Raw genomic sequence first — 17,714 nt, 5'->3', positions numbered from 1 at the left:
CCAGCGCTTGTCCAGGTCTTCCCCAATGTCTTAGTGGATCCTGATCTGGTGCCCTTCCCAATTGCAGGTCCTTGCCTATTTGGCCAGCGCAGGATTCTTTCCCGGTCCCAGCACTGGTGCATTTTGAGGATTATCGCCCTCGGCTGCTCTCCAGCCTTTGGTTTTGACCGTAGCAACCTGTGGGCTCTATTTATGGCAAGTTGGGGAAGCTGTCCCTTCCCACCACATTTCCCAGTATTTGACCACATAGTCTGTGGGGTCCCTGCCTTCAATCCTTCCACAGTGACCGGTTCTCCTAGTCCTCTAATTTCCCCTTCAGACTTCCCTGCATCACAACCAACCTCGCTATTTCCATCTCAAGGGCGATGGTCCAGGTTGCTCTGTTCTGTTGAGGCTTTTTCTAATTCTTGGATGGTGTTCCCCAGGTCCTCCAGACACCTCTCTGCCTTGTCCAGGGCCACCTGCATGGTTGCCAGGGCCTCCGCCACCGCCAACTTAACCGCAGCTTGAATATCGATCTTTATCTCTCCCCTTAAGCTCCCTTAGGTCCCTGGAGAGGAACTTCCTCCATCTGCCCTCCGCTGAGGCGAAACCCCGTGTGCGGTTTGCCGGTCTTTCTTGCTCTGGTGTGGCCGGCACTTTGTCGCCTTCTGCGCCTGCCGTTTCAGCCGCTTATTTTCCTGGTTTCTTCTGTTTCTTGTCTCCTTACGGCTTCTGGAGTTACTGTTGTTTGGCTTCATTTCTTGTATTATTGTTAGCTAGGGTAAGGGAATACTTTTTTCCCGGTTTTAGCGGGCCACTTTGGGTAAAAGAGACTTTTTGGGTTCGTAGGAGGAAAGCCACCTGAGGTGTGACTACTCAGCACTTCCCCGTCACTGGATGTCGAGTAGATGTTTTTATTCTTTCACGCTGTGGGCATTACTGGCTGGGCCAGCATTTATTGCCCATCCCTAATTACCCTTGAGAAGGTGGTGGTGATCCAACTTCTTGAACCGCAGCTGCGCGTGTGGTGTAGGTACACCCGCGGTGCTGTTAGGGAGGGTGTTCCAGGGCTTTGATCCACGACAGGGAAGAGACGGCGATATCGTTCCAAGTCAGGATGGTGAGCGGCGTGGAAGGGAAGTTGCGGGTGGTGCTGTTCCCATGGGTCTGCCGCCAGGGTCCTTCTAGGTTGAAGAGGTTGTGGGTTTGAAAGGTGCTGTTTGGAGGCTTGGCGAGTTGTTGCTGTGCATCTTGTGTATGCTGTCATTGTCAATGATGTGGAGATGCCGGCGTTGGACTGGGGTGAGCACAGTAAGAAGTCTTACAACACCAGGTTAAAGTCCAACAGGTTTGTTTCAAACACGAGCTTTCGGAGCACGGCTCCTTCTTCAGGTGAATGGAAAGGCTTGTTCCAGAAATGTTTATATAGACACAGTCAGAGATGCCCCGGAATGCGAGCACCTGCAGGCAATCAAATCATCAAAGATGCAGAGAGAGAGGTAACTCCAGGTTAAAGAGGTGTGAATTGTCCCAAGCCAGTTCAGTCGGTAGGCCTCTGCAAGTCCAGGCTTGTTGGTGGGGGCCGAATGTAATGCGACATGAATCCCAGATCCCGGTTGAGTCCGCATTCATGCGTGCGGAACTTAGCTATAAGTTTTTGCTCAGCAATTTTGCGTTGTCGCGTCTCCTGAAGGCCTCCTTGTAGAATGCTGACCCGGAGATCAGAGGCTGAATGTCCTTGACTGCTGAAGTGTTCCCCAACTGGAAGGGAACAGTCCTGCCTGTTGATAGTCGCACGATGCCCGTTTATTCGTTGTCGTTGTCATTGTCAATGGTGGAGGGCGGGAATGGTGAATGGGTTGCCAATCAAGTGGGCTGCTTTGTCCAAGATAGTGTTGCGTTTCTGGAGTTTTGTTAGAACTGCCCTAATCCAGGCAATTGGACAGTGTTTCCACTGGTGGGGACTCCATAACTAGGGTCACCCTATAGGCAAGGGCATTAGCGTCGGTATGTGAGCAGGTGGAGGGTTTTACATCTGAGAGATAAAGAATTACACTTCTCATGGCTCCTCATCAATCTCATACTAGAATTGACTATTTCTTTGTGCCTAGGGCAATCCTACATTTGGTATCCTCCTGTTCCATAGGTAGCATCGTGATCTCTTACCATGCTCTCATCTTCCTTGAGTTTTCACTCGAGGGCTTGCGCCTCCTCCCCATCCCCACCCCACAAAATGTGAAGAATGCTGGAAAGCCAGTGTTGGTTGGAGGCTAAATTGGTTGAAGTGGTGGATGAATATAGGAGGAATCCTAGCTGGCAGTTGTTGAGGGAGGTTAATACAACTTGCTGACCCAGTGGGCTGAGAGGAGTCTAAAGTTTGAGAAGCACAAATTGTACAAATTTGGGAACAAGCCGAGTTTATACTTGCTTTAAAGAGGGCTTATCCTAGGGCTATCCCCTCTGTGCACAATTCTAGGGGTAGCAGATTAATTAAAACCAAATACATTAATAGGACATTTCGGGAGTTTTATGATGAACTGCATAAGTTGGGCCAGTCTGGAGATGTGGTAACACGCATGAAGTGCTCCTTCTCTTCCTTCGAGATTCCTGAAGCTTCAGAGGATCAACGTTCGGCCCTTACTGCTGTGGCCATCAGAGTTCCAAATGGGCAAGGCCTCTGGGCTGGATTGTTTTTGGTGAGAGTTTTACAGGTAATTTAAGGACCTGTTAATTGATCCATTAGTTGGTATGTACTGCCATCCATTAGTTGGTATGTACTGTCATCCATTAGTCGGTATGTACTGCCATCCATTAGTCGGTATGTACTGCCATCCATTAGTCGGTATGTACTGCCATCCATTAGTCGGTATGTACTGCCATCCATTAGTCGGTATGTACTGCCATCCATTCGTCTGACAGGTCTGCTACCACTGGCGTTCCAGGTGGCAAACATGTCACTGATTTTGAAGACGGGCAAGACCCTGGAGTGTGCCTCCTATTGGCCAATCTCGCTTTTGAATGTTGATTTGAAATTGTTGTCTAAGGTGTTGGTACCTCAATTAGAGGGACTTTCCCGAGGATCTCCAGGAGGACCAGACTGGGTTGATAAAGGCTCTGTTTTGTAGTAATGTCAGGGGGGGCTACTGAATGCGGCCGTTGGATGGGTTAGTGATCGCCTCGAGTGCAGACAGTGTGGTATGGAATGGAATTACTTAATTTATATGTGGCAGAGGTTTGGGCTGGGTGAAGATTCTGTCAACTGGATTCAGGTGTAGGTAAAGTGATGGAGAGGCTATTTGACAAGGCCTTAGACTTGGATCATTTCTTCCTAATTCCTAGCTCTTCCAGATCGGAGAATTGGCGATGTTAATGAAAAAACCCTTGCGGCTCATAAAAATATCCTGTGCTCCTGGATTAGTGACAAGTATCATTCAATTCAAAATTGGCATTAAATAGCCATGGAATGTACCCCGATGGAATTCTTGACGTCTTTGATCTGTTCTAAGTTGGATACATTCCGTAGTGTTTTATTTTATTCATTTACGGGATGTGCACATCGCTGGTGTGGCCAACATTTATTGCCTATCCCTAGTTGCCCTTCAGAAGGTGGTGGTGAGTTGCCTTCTTGAACTGCTGCAGTCCTTGAGGCGTAGGTACCCCGCTGTGCTGTTAGGGAGGACATTCCAGGATGTTGGTCCAGTGACAGTGATGGAACGGGGATATATTTCCAAGTCAGGATGGTGAGTGACCACTCAAGGTATAGGGACCCTATCTTAAATTTGTAGGCTCCGCTTTGTCTGACCTGGTATGCTCTCGCTCAAGCACAACGAGGCCGGCGAATAGCAGGAGAGGCTGAAAATGAGAACCGCGCCGGCACTAAACCATTGATGGGGGTTCTGCGGGACATGTCCCGCTCTCAGATGGGAATGGCTGAGGCACTGCAGAGCAGGAGCACACGAGAATGACAGGGAGTGGGATAGCTTGATCTTGGTTTCGGACAATGCTCGGCACAACATCGAGGGCCGAAGGGCCTGTTCTGGGCTGTACTGTTCTATGTTCTATGTCTTCTATCATGTTTATTTGGCCGTATCCTATTCCACGCCCCCCCCCCCGCCATTTTCTGATTGATTTGGTCTGTAAATAGAGACACCAGTTCATAAGAATTGTTATTTTGAATTTATCCTGTCTATCCTGCAGAAATGTTTGTTCTGTGCTGTTCCAGCGGTGCTTTGAAAAGTTTGTTGCGTATTCTGTAAAACAAAATGCTAAAGCTCTGATAAAGCTATATATTTTTTTTAATGATGCATTTAAGGGAAAGAGGGAGAGGAACGGAGCCAGATGTTGAAAGGGTTAGATGAAGGTCTGAATGGCCTCCTTCTGCACTGTAGGGATTCTCTGATTCAAAGTAGGGTGGAAGGAGGCTCATGTGGAGCAGAGACGCTGATTTAGACCATTGGGCAGATTGGCCAGGATCTGCACTGTAAATGCAACATGACTATGTGTAACAAGCTGAATCACACAGAGCTTCTCCATGTATTTTGACGTACTAAATATGTTCTGTTAAACACTTGCTTTTTCATTCATTTAAAGCACAGATCACAATGGCAGGAAATGGAGAACTTAGACTTGCTGAGAATTTTTCAAAGTTTACATATTTACCGTTTTTATGTTTTAGTATTTAAAGATGAGTTAAATACAAAAATAAATGCCAAAATCACAACCGTGGCAGTATTTATAACCTGTGCGCTTTATATAATTGGCTAAAGTAATTCAATCTCAGATATGCAATTTTACAATGTTCTCGTAAATCTGGTTGCAATAAACATTTGTTTTGATAATAGTCCTGCGGGACAATCTGTGCTCTTGTTTCCCTGGCTCGTACTATCCACGGTGTCACAACAAGATACTGTTGCACATAACTATTCAGCTTCTGTTTCCATAGAAATTAATAGGAGAAAATCCAGGTTTTAGATTAATGTACTAAAAGACTTTATGGAATTAATTTTTACATAATGTCTGAAACACAACATTGTTACCCCTTCAGCTGCAAGTGATTTACAGGATTACAGATCTCAGAATACACCGGATGTACTTGAACTTAATTTGGCCCCAGGAAAGTGGATTCTAACTGATTTGAGGAAAAACACCAAGCATTGGCTTTGACACTTACAAATTGCTGTATTCCCCAACTCATCGTTAAGTAATGCCAAATGGGATTCACTACTTGAAAGAAAAAAACTTACTATGGTGTTGCCAAAAAATATGGAAGAATGAATATGTCACATTGGTAGAATTAAACTAGTGACTGTTTTACTTTTAAAGACATTGATGCAAGTGCAAAAGCAATTATTGTGTCCTACTTATGCATATTGATCAAAGTAGTAGCAGAATACATTCTGATATTAGCAACATTCATTCCTCCCCATTGTATCGTTCGCTGTCATACCTTTTTAAACACTGCCATGTTGATTGCAACAGAAGATGGATATGTATGAAATTCACGCAGGGTAATGACATTGCTCATGTTAGTCTTGCATTAATTAGCCAAAGTCAAAAAATGTGGCCTCCAACTCTGTTGTAACATTGAGGTCAATGACATCACCAAAGCCAACAACCTCAACTGGCATGTATCCTTCAAACTGCTTCAAAAAAATTCAACTGAATCAAAGGTCAGTGTTTATCATCACGTAATTATACAAGGGTTAGCATTGTTCCCTCAGAGCGCCAGGGACCCAGGTTTGATTCTGGCCTCGGGTGACTGCGTGGGGTTTGCATGTTCTTCCAATGTCTGCGTGGGTTTCCTCCGGGTGCTCCGGTTTCCCCCCACAGTCACAAAGATGTGCAGGTTAGGTGGACTGGCCATGCTAAAATGTCCCCTTGGTGTCTAAAAGGTGTGCAGACTAGGTGGGGTTATGCAGTTCCCGGGGATGGGGCGGTGGAATGGGTCTAGGTAGGGTGCTCTATCAGAGGGTCGGTGCATGCATGATGGGCTGAATGGCCTCCTTATGCACTAGAGATTCTCATAGTCTCTTTCAGTGTGTTTGCTGTTTCCGCTCCCAGAGAATGCACAGATTTAACAAGCTCAACGTAGCTGTTTTGTGAAGTGCAAGTGGAGGTGTCACTACAATGCCCTGGAGATTTCTCAAGCTCCCCTCCACTGGCATGAGTGTGGTGGAGTGGGACCGATGCCTCAGCAAGAGTTATGGAGGGAACCTCTGTCACAATTCAAATATACACGTCATTTAAAGAATGCTGGTGGGATAAGGAAAGGTGTCCCACAGGCAGGGATGACTGGGGAAGCCCAAATATTTGGCAGTGGACCAGAACAAGGACACAAATTTTCTTGGAGTACATCGGAACAGGAGTAGGCCATTCAGCCCCTCATGCCTGTCCTGCCATTCAATGAGATCATGGTTGATCTGTGGCCTCACTCCATATACCTGCCTTTGGACGATATCCCTTAATATCTTTGCTGAACAAAAACCTATCTATCTCAGGTTTAAAATGAACAACCGTTCTAGCTTTAATTGCTGTCTTAGGGAGAGAGTTCAAAACCTCTACACCACCCTTTGACTGCAGAAGTGCTTCCTAATGTCTCTCATGAATATTCTGGCTCTAATTTTTCTGGCCCTAATGTTTAGACTATGGTCCCTAGTTTCAGAATCTCCAACCAGTGGAACCAGTTTATCTTTATCTACACCGTCTTTCGCTGTTCATAACTTGAATACTTTGATCCAATCACCCCTTAACTATCTAAAATCCAGCGAAAACAGGACTAGTTTGTGTAATCTCACCTCATAATATAACCTTTGTAATTCAGGTATCATTTTTGTAAACCTATGTTGCACTCCCTCCAAGGCTAATATATCCTTCCTCAGGTGTGGCACCCAGAGCTGCTCACAATACCTCCATGCAGTTAAACGGCTGAGTAGGCTGTTGAACGAGGGACTAAAATGGCAGCGGTTGTGGAAAAATCTTTGGATTGGATTTGTTTATTGTCACGTGTACTGAGGTACAGTGCAAAGTATTTTTCTGCGAGCAGCTCACAGATCATTAAGTGCACGAAAAGAAAAGGAAATAAAAGAAAATACATAATAGAGCAATACAAGATACAGAAAGTGGGCAGCACGGTAGCATGGTGGTTAGCATAAATGCTTCACAGCTCCAGGGTCCCAGGTTCGATTCCCGGCTGGGTCACTGTCTGTGCGGAGTCTGCACATCCTCCCCGTGTTTTTTTAACTGAAATTTATACAAAGTAATAAATTAATTAACTAATCAGAGATGGCTGGGCAGGTGATGTGCTGTAGCTGTATGATGTGGGAGCTGGCTGTTCCCCTTGTGAATGGCAATGACCACATCTGCAGCAAGTGTTGGTTGCTGGAAGATCTCCGGCTCAGAATTGATGATCTGGAGTCTGAGCTTCAAACACTGCGGCACATCCGGGAGGGGGAGAGTTACCTGGACACTTTGTTTCAGGAGGCAGTCACACCTGGGAGATTAAGTAATTCACATTCAGTAACTGATCAGGGACATCAGAGTGTGACTGTAAGTGAGGCAGGCAGAGGGAACCTGAGTTCAGGAGTGCAGGAGCCTCAGCCCTTGACCTTGTCCAACAGGTATGAGACTCTTGCTCCCTGTATGGATGAGGAAAGGGGCTCTGGACAGGATGAGCCAACTGACCACGGTACCATGGTGCAGAAGGCCATTCAAGAGGGGGGAGTAAAAAGACAAGTAGTTGTTATAGGGGATTCTATAATTAGGGGGACAGATAGTATCCTATGCAAGCCGGATCGGGAGTCTCGCATGGTGTGTTGCCTGCCCGGTGCCAGGGTGCGGGACATCTCTGACCGGCTTGAAAGGATACTGGAGCGGGAGGGGGAGGATCCAGTTGTTGTGGTCCACGTTGGGACTAACAACATAGGTAAAGCTAGGGTGGAGGACCTGTTCGGGGACTATCAAGCACTAGGAAGAAAATTGAAGTACAGGTCCTCAAGGGTCATAATCTCTGGATTACTGCCCGAGCCACGTGCCAATTGGCATAGGGATAGGAAAATTAGGGAAGTAAACACGTGGCTAAGGGATTGGTGTGGGAAAGAGGGATTACACTTCATGGGACATTGGCATCAGTTTTGGAACCGGGGGGATCTGTACCGTTGGGACGGTCTCCACCTGAACCGATCTGGAACCAGTGTTCTAGCGAAGAGGATAAATAGGGTGGTCAGTAGGACTTTAAACTTCTGAGTTGGGGGGAAGGGAAAGTGAAAGCGACAGGGAGCAGGGAGTTAAATGGCAAGATACGCAGGAGGATAACATGTAGGCAGGTGGATTTAAGCTTGAGGCTGACTAGGAATGCAACAAAAAGGAAGGATAACTTTGGACATCTTAGGACTTCCAATATCTGTACTGATAAGAAAGTTAACATTAAGGCACTTTACCTGAATGCTCGTAGCATTTGTAACAAAGTAGATGAACTAATGGCACAGATCATCGTGAATGATTATGATGTGGTAGGCATCACAGAGACATGGCTGCAGGGGGTTCAGGACTGGCAGTTAAACATCCAAGGATATACAACCTATCGAAAAGACAGGGAGGTGGGCCGAGGGGGTGGGGTTGCCTTGTTAGTTAAGAACAAAATTAAATCTATGGCACTAAACGACATAGGGTCGGATGATGTGGAGTCTGTGTGGGTAGAATTGAGGAACCACAAAGGCAAAAAAACCATAATGGGAGTTATGTACAGACCGCCTAACAGTGGTCAGGACCAGGGGCGCAACATGTACCGGGAAATAGAAAAGGCATGTCAGAAAGGCAAGGTCACAGTGATCATGGGGGACTTCAATATGCAGGTGGATTGGGTAAATAATGTAGCCAGTGGATCCAAAGAAAAGGAATTCATGGAATGCTTACAAGATGGCTTTTTGGAACAGCTTGTCATGGAGCCCACAAGGGAGCAGGCTATTCTGGACCTAGTGCTATGTAATGAACCAGACTTTATTAAAGATCTTAAAGTAAGGGAACACTCAGGAAGCAGCGATCATAATATGGTTGAGTTCAGTCTGCAGTTTGAAAGAGAGAAGGCAAAATCGGATGTAATGGTGTTACAGTTAAATAAAGGTAATTACGAGGGCATGAGAGAGGAACTGGTGAAAATCAACTGGAAGCAGACCCTAGCAGGGAAGACAGTAGAGCAAAAATGGCAGGAGTTTGTATGCATAATTGAGGACACTGTACAGAGGTTCATCCCCAAGAAAAGAAAGATTATCCAGGGAGGGATTAGACAGCCATGGCTGACAAAGGAGGTCAGGAAATGTATCAAAGAAAAAGAGAGATCCTATAAAGTGGCCAAAAGCACCGGGAAATCAGAAGATTGGGAAGGCTACAAAAACAAACAGAGGTTAACAAAGAGACAAATAAGGAAGGAGAGGATCAAATATGAAGGCAGGCTAGCCAGTAATATAAGAAATGATAGTAAAAGTTTCTTTCAATACATAAGAAACAAACGTCAGGCCAAAGTAGACATTGGGCCAATTCAAACTGATTCTGGAAGGCTAGTGATGGGAGATGAGGAAATGGCTGGAGAACTTAATAAGTACTTTGCGTCTGTCTTCACAGTGGAAGACGTTAGTAATATCCCAAAAATTATAAAGGGTCAGGGGGCTGAGTTGAGTATGGTTGCCATTACAAAAGAGATGGTGCTAAAAAAGCTAAAAGGTCTTAAAATTGACAAATCTCCTGGCCCCGATGGGCTACATCCTAGAGTTCTGAGGGAGGTGGCTGAAGAAATAGCGGAAGCGTTGGTTGAGATCTTTCAAAAATCACTGGAGTCAGGGAAAGTCCCGGACGATTGGAAGATCGCTGTTGTAACCCCCTTGTTCAAGAAAGGATCAAGACAAAAGATGGAAAATTATAGGCCAATTAGCCTAACCTCGGTTGTTGGTAAAATTCTAGAATCGATCGTTAAGGATGAGATTTCTAATTTCTTGGAAGAGCAGGGTCGGATTAGAACAAGTCAACATGGATTTAGTAAGGGGAGGTCGTGCCTGACGAACCTGTTAGAATTCTTTGAGGAGGTGACAAGTAGGTTAGACCAGGGAAACCCAGTGGATGTGGTCTATCTGGATTTCCAAAAGGCCTTTGATAAGGTGCCACACAGGAGGCTGCTGAGTAAGGTGAGGGCCCATGGTGTTCGAGGTGAGCTACTGGCATGGGTTGAGGATTGGCTGTCTGACAGAAGGCAGAGAGTTGGGATAAAAGGTTCTTTTTCGGAATGGCAGCCGGTGACCAGCGGTGTCCCACAGGGTTCAGTGTTGGGGCCGCAGCTGTTCACCATATATATTAATGATCTGGATGAAGGGACTGGGGGCATTCTAGCGAAGTTTGCTGATGATACGAAGTTAGGTGGTCAGGCAGGTAGTGCTGAGGAAGTGGGGAGGCTGCAGAAGGATCTAGACCAGGGGTGGGCAAACTACGGCCCGCGGGCCGCATGCGGCCCGCCAAAGGTATTTCTGCGGCCCACCAAGTCATAAAAAAAAAAAAAAAAATTTTTTTTTTTAAATTTTTTTTTTTTAATTTTTTTTTAAGGTTAATGGGGGAGGGGCTGTTGGGTTACTTACTGGTATAGGGTGGATACGTTGACTTGAGTAGGGTGATCATTGCTCGGCACAACGTCGAGGGCCGAAGGGCCTGTTCTGTGCTGTACTGTTCTATGTTCTATATGAGGTGCCCAGAATCATAACCGGGTGAAGTAATTATTTTACTTAATATACTATGCGGCCCTTTGTGAATTGTGAATTTCTGAATGTGGCCCTTGCACGGAAAAGTTTGCCCACCCCTGATCTAGACAGTTTGGGAGAGTGGTGCAGGAAATGGCTGATGCATTTCAACGTGAGAAAATGTGAGGTCTTGCACTTTGGAAAAAAGAATCCAAGCATAGACTACTTTCTAAACGGTGAGAAAATTCATAATGCCAAAGTACAAAGGGATCTGGGAGTGCTAGTCGAGGATTCCCTAAAGGTAAACATGCAGGTTGAATCCGTGATTAAGAAAGCGAATGCTATGTTGTCATTTATCTCAAGAGGGTTGGAATATAAAAGCAGCGATGTGCTACTGAGCCTTTATAAGGCTCTGGTTAGGCCCCATTTGGAGTACTGTGTCCAGTTTTGGGCCCCACATCTCAGGAAGGACATACTGGCACTGGAGCGTGTCCAGCGGAGATTCACACGGATGATCCCTGGAATGGCGGGTCTAGCATATGAGGAACGGCTGGCGTTCCTGGGATTGTATTCATTGGAGTTCAGAAGGTTAAGGGGAGATCTAATAGAAACTTACAAGATAATACATGGCTTAGAAAGGATGGACGCAAAGAAACTGTTTCCGTTAGGCGAGGAGTCGAGGACCCGTGGGCACAGCCTTAGAATTAGAGGGGGTAAATTCAAAACAGAAATGCGGAGACATTTCTTCAGCCAGAGAGTGGTGGGCCTGTGGAATTCATTGCCGCAGAGTGCAGTGGAGGCCGGGACGCTAAATGGCTTCAAGGCAGAGATAGATAAATTCTTGATGTCGCGAGGAATTAAGGGCTATGGGGAGAATGCTGGGAGGTGGAGTTGAAATGCCCATCAGCCATGATTGAATGGCGGAGTGGACTCGATGGGCCGAATGGCCTTACTTCCACTCCTATGTCTTATGGTCTTATGGTCTTATGGTGTGTGCGTGGGTTTCCTCCGGGTGCTCCGGTTTCCTCCCACAGTCCAAAGATGTGCGGGTTAGGTGGATTTGCCATGCTAAATTGCCCGTAGTGTCCTAAAAAGTAAGGTTAAGGGGGGAGTTGTTGGGTTACGGGTATAGGGTGGATATGTGGGTTTGAGTAGGGTGATCATGGCTTGGCACAACATCGAGGGCTGAAGGGCCTGTTCTGTGCTGTACTGTTCTATGTTCTATAAAGTAACTACATAAACACCGGCATCGGATGAAGCATACAGGGTTGTAGTGTTAATGAGGTTAGTCCATAAGAGGGTCGTTTAGGAGTCTGGTAACAGCGGGGAAGAAGCTATTTTTGAGTCTGTTCATGCGTGTTCTCAGACTGTTGTATCTCCTGCCCAATGGAAGGAGTTGGAAGAGTGAGTAAGCTGAGTGGGAGAGGGTCTTTGATTATGCTGCCCGCTTTCCCGGGAGGTGTAGATGGAGTCAATGGATGGGAAGCAGGTGTGTGTGATGGACTGGGCTGTGTTCACGACTCTCTGAAATTTCTTACGGTCCTGGGCCGAGCAGTTGCCATTCCAGGCTGTGAGGCAGCCAGATAGGATGCTTTCAGTAGTGAATCTGTAAAAGTTGGTAAGAGTTTCCCATGCCGAATCCTTAGTTTCCTGCAGATGTATAAGCGCTATGGTGCTTTCTTGGTGGTACGCCAAAGTGGGTGGATCAGGACAGATTTTTGGAGATGTGTACCCCTCGGAATTTGAAACTACTAACCATCTCCACCTCGGCCCCGTTGATGCTGGCAGGGGTGTGTACAGTACTTTGCTTCCTGAAGTCAATGACCAGCTCTTTCGTTTTTCTGGCATTGAGGGGTAGATTGTTTTCGCTGCACCGCTCCACTAGGTTTGACTGGAGACTTCCAAATCATTGCGCTGTTTTTACTGCTAAAGCACTATTATGACTGTCTGACATCCCAGCCTGGTATGCCCCACTAAACCCCAAGGTTCAATCCCTCCCAATTGCCCCCACACATTAAACCTGCCATGAGCCCTGCTGATGCAATGTGTGCCAATGCATGAATTCTCCATGCTCTAAGCACCTCTTCACTCTGGCTCACTCGCCAATTATCCTTAAATTGGTACCTTCTGGTAACCAATCCTCCTGCCATTGGAAGCAGTTTATCCTTATTTACTCTATCAAAATTCTCAATGATTTGGAACACCTCAGTTAAATGTTACCCAAATCTTCATTATTCTAAGTAGAACCATGCTAGCTTCTCAGATCACAAAACAAAAGTTCTTCAGCCCTGGTATCATTCGAGCAAATCTACCCAAGCCCTGACAACTTTCCGAAAAAGCAGCGTCCAGAATTGATAAAAGTTTGAGGGGCACAGATAGAGTGGACAGGAAGAAACTTTTCCCCTTGTTGTAGGGATCAATGACCGGCGCAGACATGATGGGCCATAGTGTCATGTGAGAATACCTTTAAGAAATGGGTGTTTATTACTGCAGTGATGTCAGAGAGGGGGTGGAGCTGGGCTGTCTGTCAACTTTTTACTTTCATTTTAGGATGTTTGCTGCAGGGTGTGTTTTAGTTTCGTTTTCAGAGCTGGATAGCTGCAGTCACAGCCAGAAGGTGTATTCGAGTCTCTCTCTGTAACCTAAAGACTGTAAATCGATCCTAGTGATTTAAAACTAATAACAGTAGTGACTTCTGGTAAAAGGTGTTCTAAGTCTTATGGATATTAAAAGGAAAGCTTAAAGGATTGCTTAGTGTTGTATTCTTTGGGGGTTGTATTTGAATTAATGGTTGCTAAGATGTTCATTGTATGTTTTAAAAAGGTTAACTTGAGTTCATAGAATAAACATTGTTTTGCTTTAAAAAATACTTTTCCATTTCTGCTGTACCACACCTGTAGAGTGGGCCGTGTGCTCCCCATACCACAATCTATTAAATGTTGTGGGTCAGGTGAACGCCATGATACACTTTGGGGTTCTCTAAACCCTGGCCCAGAACAATAGGGCCTTTTCTGTGCTGTACATCTCTTAAGACTACTCTCGCTGAGGCCTAAGAAATGATTTTTATTCTTCGCAGACCATGAGGTCATGTTCTTGTACATGGAAGATTAAATTCAACAGTTCAACAGCTTTCTCCAATGCTTTGTTCAATCTATTCAGTGAATCAAATTGAAGTTTTTGCCTTAACTGTGGTGCTTGCACTGCATTGTTGCAATTACTATGAGCCTGCTGAGCTCAGAGTAAACAATATTGTTGGGCTACATTTTCATTTCAGGGTCAGGCCCTCAATGTCAAGATCACTTCCAGGTTCTGACTCTGCTCTACGTCAACATCCAACATTCGACACATCTTTCAAGGAGGTGGCCAATTAGTGGCCTGATGGCAAGCTCATGTCCAATTAGGGGTGGTGGATATAATGAGGAAGCGAAAATTAGACCTGGCAGGCCTGATTTCAACACCCATATTAAATGCCACCCAACAGCCATGAATGCGTACTCCAGATTATTTGGCTTGGCAGAGAGTGGCTGGCAGGTGGGATAGCCACTCATACCGCGACATCAAGGATAGCCACCATGGGCATCTCAGCCACGGGCATACACATGCAGCAAGCAGCCTGCTTTCACTTCAGTCTCAGCCATGTAGGAGCGGCCATGAGTGCAAGGTGCTGCGTCGGTGGTTTCACTTTGTGGCACAGTCGGGTGACATATGTTATGGTTGTGTTTAGTGTGTGGTGTCACCAGAGGCTGGGTGCTGGAAGGACAGTATTGTCCTGTAATTTCTGGTCAGAAGCTTTCCCTACCAAGATGGTCACAGGAAGTCACATGACAGACTGAGTCAGAATCAGTGCAACGAGGATCAGCTGTGCAGCCTGCCCAGGCTGTATAAGCAGATTACTGAGTACTGCTAGAAGGGAAGCCCATTGGAGAGACTTGCTGTGTGCAGAACTGTGCATCTTGGCATTGCCAGCGAGGCACTCTGGAAGTGCCACCTGGGCGGCATTGCCAGGCTGGCAGTACCGGGGGCTGGGTTCCAGGGGCCTTGAGAAGTTTGGGGGTGGTGAAGGGGGATCCAGAAAGTGGGAGATGGCAGAGATCGGGGCTGCCATTCAAAGTGGTGCCCCGATCTGCGTGGAGCCATTCCTGCTGGCAAGGCCTAAACAACTGGTAAAGTGGCGGAGAATAGCGTGGCAAATCACGGCGCTGCAGCCACAGAGCAACACCCGATGACCACGCCCAAAAGCGGCCTTTCACTTTTTTCCTCTGAACCGCGCCCAGTATAATTAAATGTTTGATGATTGAACCCAAACTTCAGCCACTCCAATGTTTTGATGACATTAACATAGAACATAGAACATGCAGTGCAGAAGGAGGCCATTCAGTCCATCGAGTCTGCACCGACCCACATTAAGCCCTCACTTCCACCCTATCCCTGTAACCCAATAACCAATCCTAACCTTGTTGGACACTAAGGACAATTTAGCATGGCCAATCCACCTAACCTGCACGTCTTTGGACTGTGGGAGGAAACCGGAGCACCCGGAGGAAACCCACGCAGACACGGGAAGAACGTGCAGACTCCTCACAGACAGTGACCCAGCGGAGAATCGAACCTGGGACACTGGCACTGTGAATCCACAGTGCTATCCACTTGTGCTACCGTGCTGCCAAACTGGTGAAGACTGGTGAAGTGGGAGTGCGGTGCAAAGAGTCGCTGTGTTGCCAGTGGCAACTTGCCTTCCAGTTCTGCAGGAGAGAAAGGGCACGTCTGTGTCACAAGCACTTGGATGAGTTTGTTCTTTGCGAGAAAGGTGATTTGTAAACCAAATCCAGGGTCAGGTGGCATTTCTCGCTGGCGACTCCAGCCGGAGCTCTTATGATTTTGAACACCTCTAGGAAATCTCCTCTTCATCTTCACTTCTCCAAGAAGCATAGTTGCAGTGTCTCCAGTCTGTCCATGTGACTGAGGTTCCTCAACCCTGGAATAATTTCCATGAATCTTTTCTCCCACCCCAATGCCTTCCCATCCTTCCTAAATTGGGCTACATGGAACTAGATGCGATTCTCCAGTTGAGGCGGATTCAGTCTGGATTACAAGTTTCTCAGAACTTCCTTTGCTTTAGCTCTCCTTGCCCCTATTTACTTTGATATCCACTTTCCCAACCCTCCACTGCCACCTTTCAATGATACCTCCAGGTCCTGCAGTTTAGGGCAAAGATCTAAAGGTTCCTGGTTCAATCCTGGGTTTTGGCCCATGTTCACTGCTACATCGCCTGGTTTGCACTGTATTCCCTGTAAAGGGAGCATGCGTATCCAAACTCCCCCTTGGAGGCCGCCATGATCGGTGGGCACTGTGGGGGGCTGGGGTGCACTGTCGACCCCTCAGAACCACATTTCAATTTAAAGTTTGAAAAGTTTCCGTTAAGATTTTGTGAGGGGCTTTCGCCTCATTCAATTTGTTAATTAAGGAATTCATTGCCTTCTTGCTCATCTTTAATCTGTTAATTTCACCCTGAGTTTCCACTGTTTTATGCAAATGAATCGCCCCAAATTTAGAAATGTACCTTAGTTTGCACTGCCTCTCCATGCTCTTCATACCAACATGAATCACTTCATTACCAAAAACATCCCTGGGTATTGTGGAGGCAGATTTCTGGGCAATGCTAATCATAGATTATCATAGAATTTACAGTGCAGAAGGAGGCCGTTCGGCCCATCGGGTCTGCACCGGCTCTTGGAAAGAGCACCCTACCCAAGTCCACACCTCCACCCTATCCCCATAACCCCACCCAACGCTAAGGGCAATTTTGGACACTAAGGGCAATTTATTATGGCCAATCCACCTAACCTGCACATCTTTGGACTGTGGGAGGAAACCGGAGCACCCGGAGGAAATCCACGCAGACATGGGGAGAACGCGCAGACTCCGCACAGACAGTGACCCAAGCCGGAATCGAACCTGGGACCCTGGAGATGTGCAGCAATTGTGCTAACCACCATGCTACCCTGCTGCCAAATCTGCCAAACATGCCGCCTGCCCAGTGTGGATATTCAGCCCATTATCAAATTTCTTGACCTGACATTGGAATGCACTTCCAAAGTTAAACAGTCATTAGAATAATTCACTTGACTTGGCCTGGCACCCCTCACTGAAACAACACCATGGCCCAAACATTTGGAAGATTACTCCCCCCTCCTCCCAACCAATAATTCGGGAGACAAAGCGATCTTCTTACCTTTGCTCCTCGTCGGACGGGGCAACGGATCAACTTCCCAAATCCCAGTCCGTCTGCTCCAAACGCTGCTCTGAATCCGCCGCTAACTTCACGCCAGTCTTGCCGTCCGCAGTGAAGGAGGAGACACAGCAGCAGCAGCCCACGGGGAATCGGCGGCGGAAATTCCGGAGTACAATTCCCGGGGCTGGAAGTGGGCGACGGAATGCAAAATGCCCAATCACTCGCCAAGTTTATGTTAATACTTTAAGTGAAAGGTCATTTGATCAAAAAAAAAGAGGTTGCAGAAGTTTGAAACTGACATGACTTCCCTCGTGGACTCTCACTGCCCTCCACCTCGCACAGACCTCAGTCAAGGGGCACTCTTCCCATTTAAACCTTTGTTTCTCGGCCCAGAATCTAGCATCTTGGTGGTGGGGAGACTATTTCACCTGGGCAAGCTCAGCTTGGGTGTCGAATGAAGTTTCTTTGCTGTTCTAGGCGGGGTGCTGGGGTGGGGTCTGGTCTTCCTCCCACGGATCATTATTTTCGTTACGTTTCTCCCACAGTGTCATTGACCTCGCCAGCAGCTTACTGAGTAACTAGAATTCCCTTCGCTCGCCAATCTCGATATTACTCAACGATCGGGACGTATTCAGGAATTATGTAACCCTCTGGAAAAGGACTGGGGCACATCTACACGGCCATCACAACAGAACCCACAAACTTCCAACTCACATTTCACCTTCCCCTCTCCATCAGTGTTTTTCAAACTTTTTTTTGTTACCCGGGAACCATTTTTAACAACT

General features: G+C 46.7%; 1 protein-coding gene across 5 annotated transcripts in view; it reads right to left on the bottom strand.

Annotated features, from left to right (window-relative positions):
• si:cabz01068815.1 (solute carrier family 51 subunit beta) overlaps positions 1-17,415 on the bottom strand; it is a 71,733-nt gene extending 54,318 nt beyond the window's left edge. For 3 of the 5 annotated variants that reach the window (XM_038813838.1, XM_038813839.1, XM_038813840.1), the window contains exon 1: positions 16,930-17,415. The gene's annotated coding sequence lies outside the window, so the exon portion shown is untranslated. The remainder of the gene's footprint in view (positions 1-16,929) is intronic. The other 2 variants (XM_038813842.1, XM_038813841.1) reach the window with 1 other exon arrangement.
• Positions 17,416-17,714: the final 299 nt, after the last annotated feature.

Source organism: Scyliorhinus canicula, chromosome 12 (genome assembly GCF_902713615.1).
Source record: "Scyliorhinus canicula chromosome 12, sScyCan1.1, whole genome shotgun sequence".
Taxonomy (NCBI): Eukaryota; Metazoa; Chordata; class Chondrichthyes; order Carcharhiniformes; family Scyliorhinidae; genus Scyliorhinus; species Scyliorhinus canicula.
The sequence above is the reverse complement of the archived record's forward strand: the minus strand, read 5'-3'. Positions and strand labels throughout refer to the sequence as shown.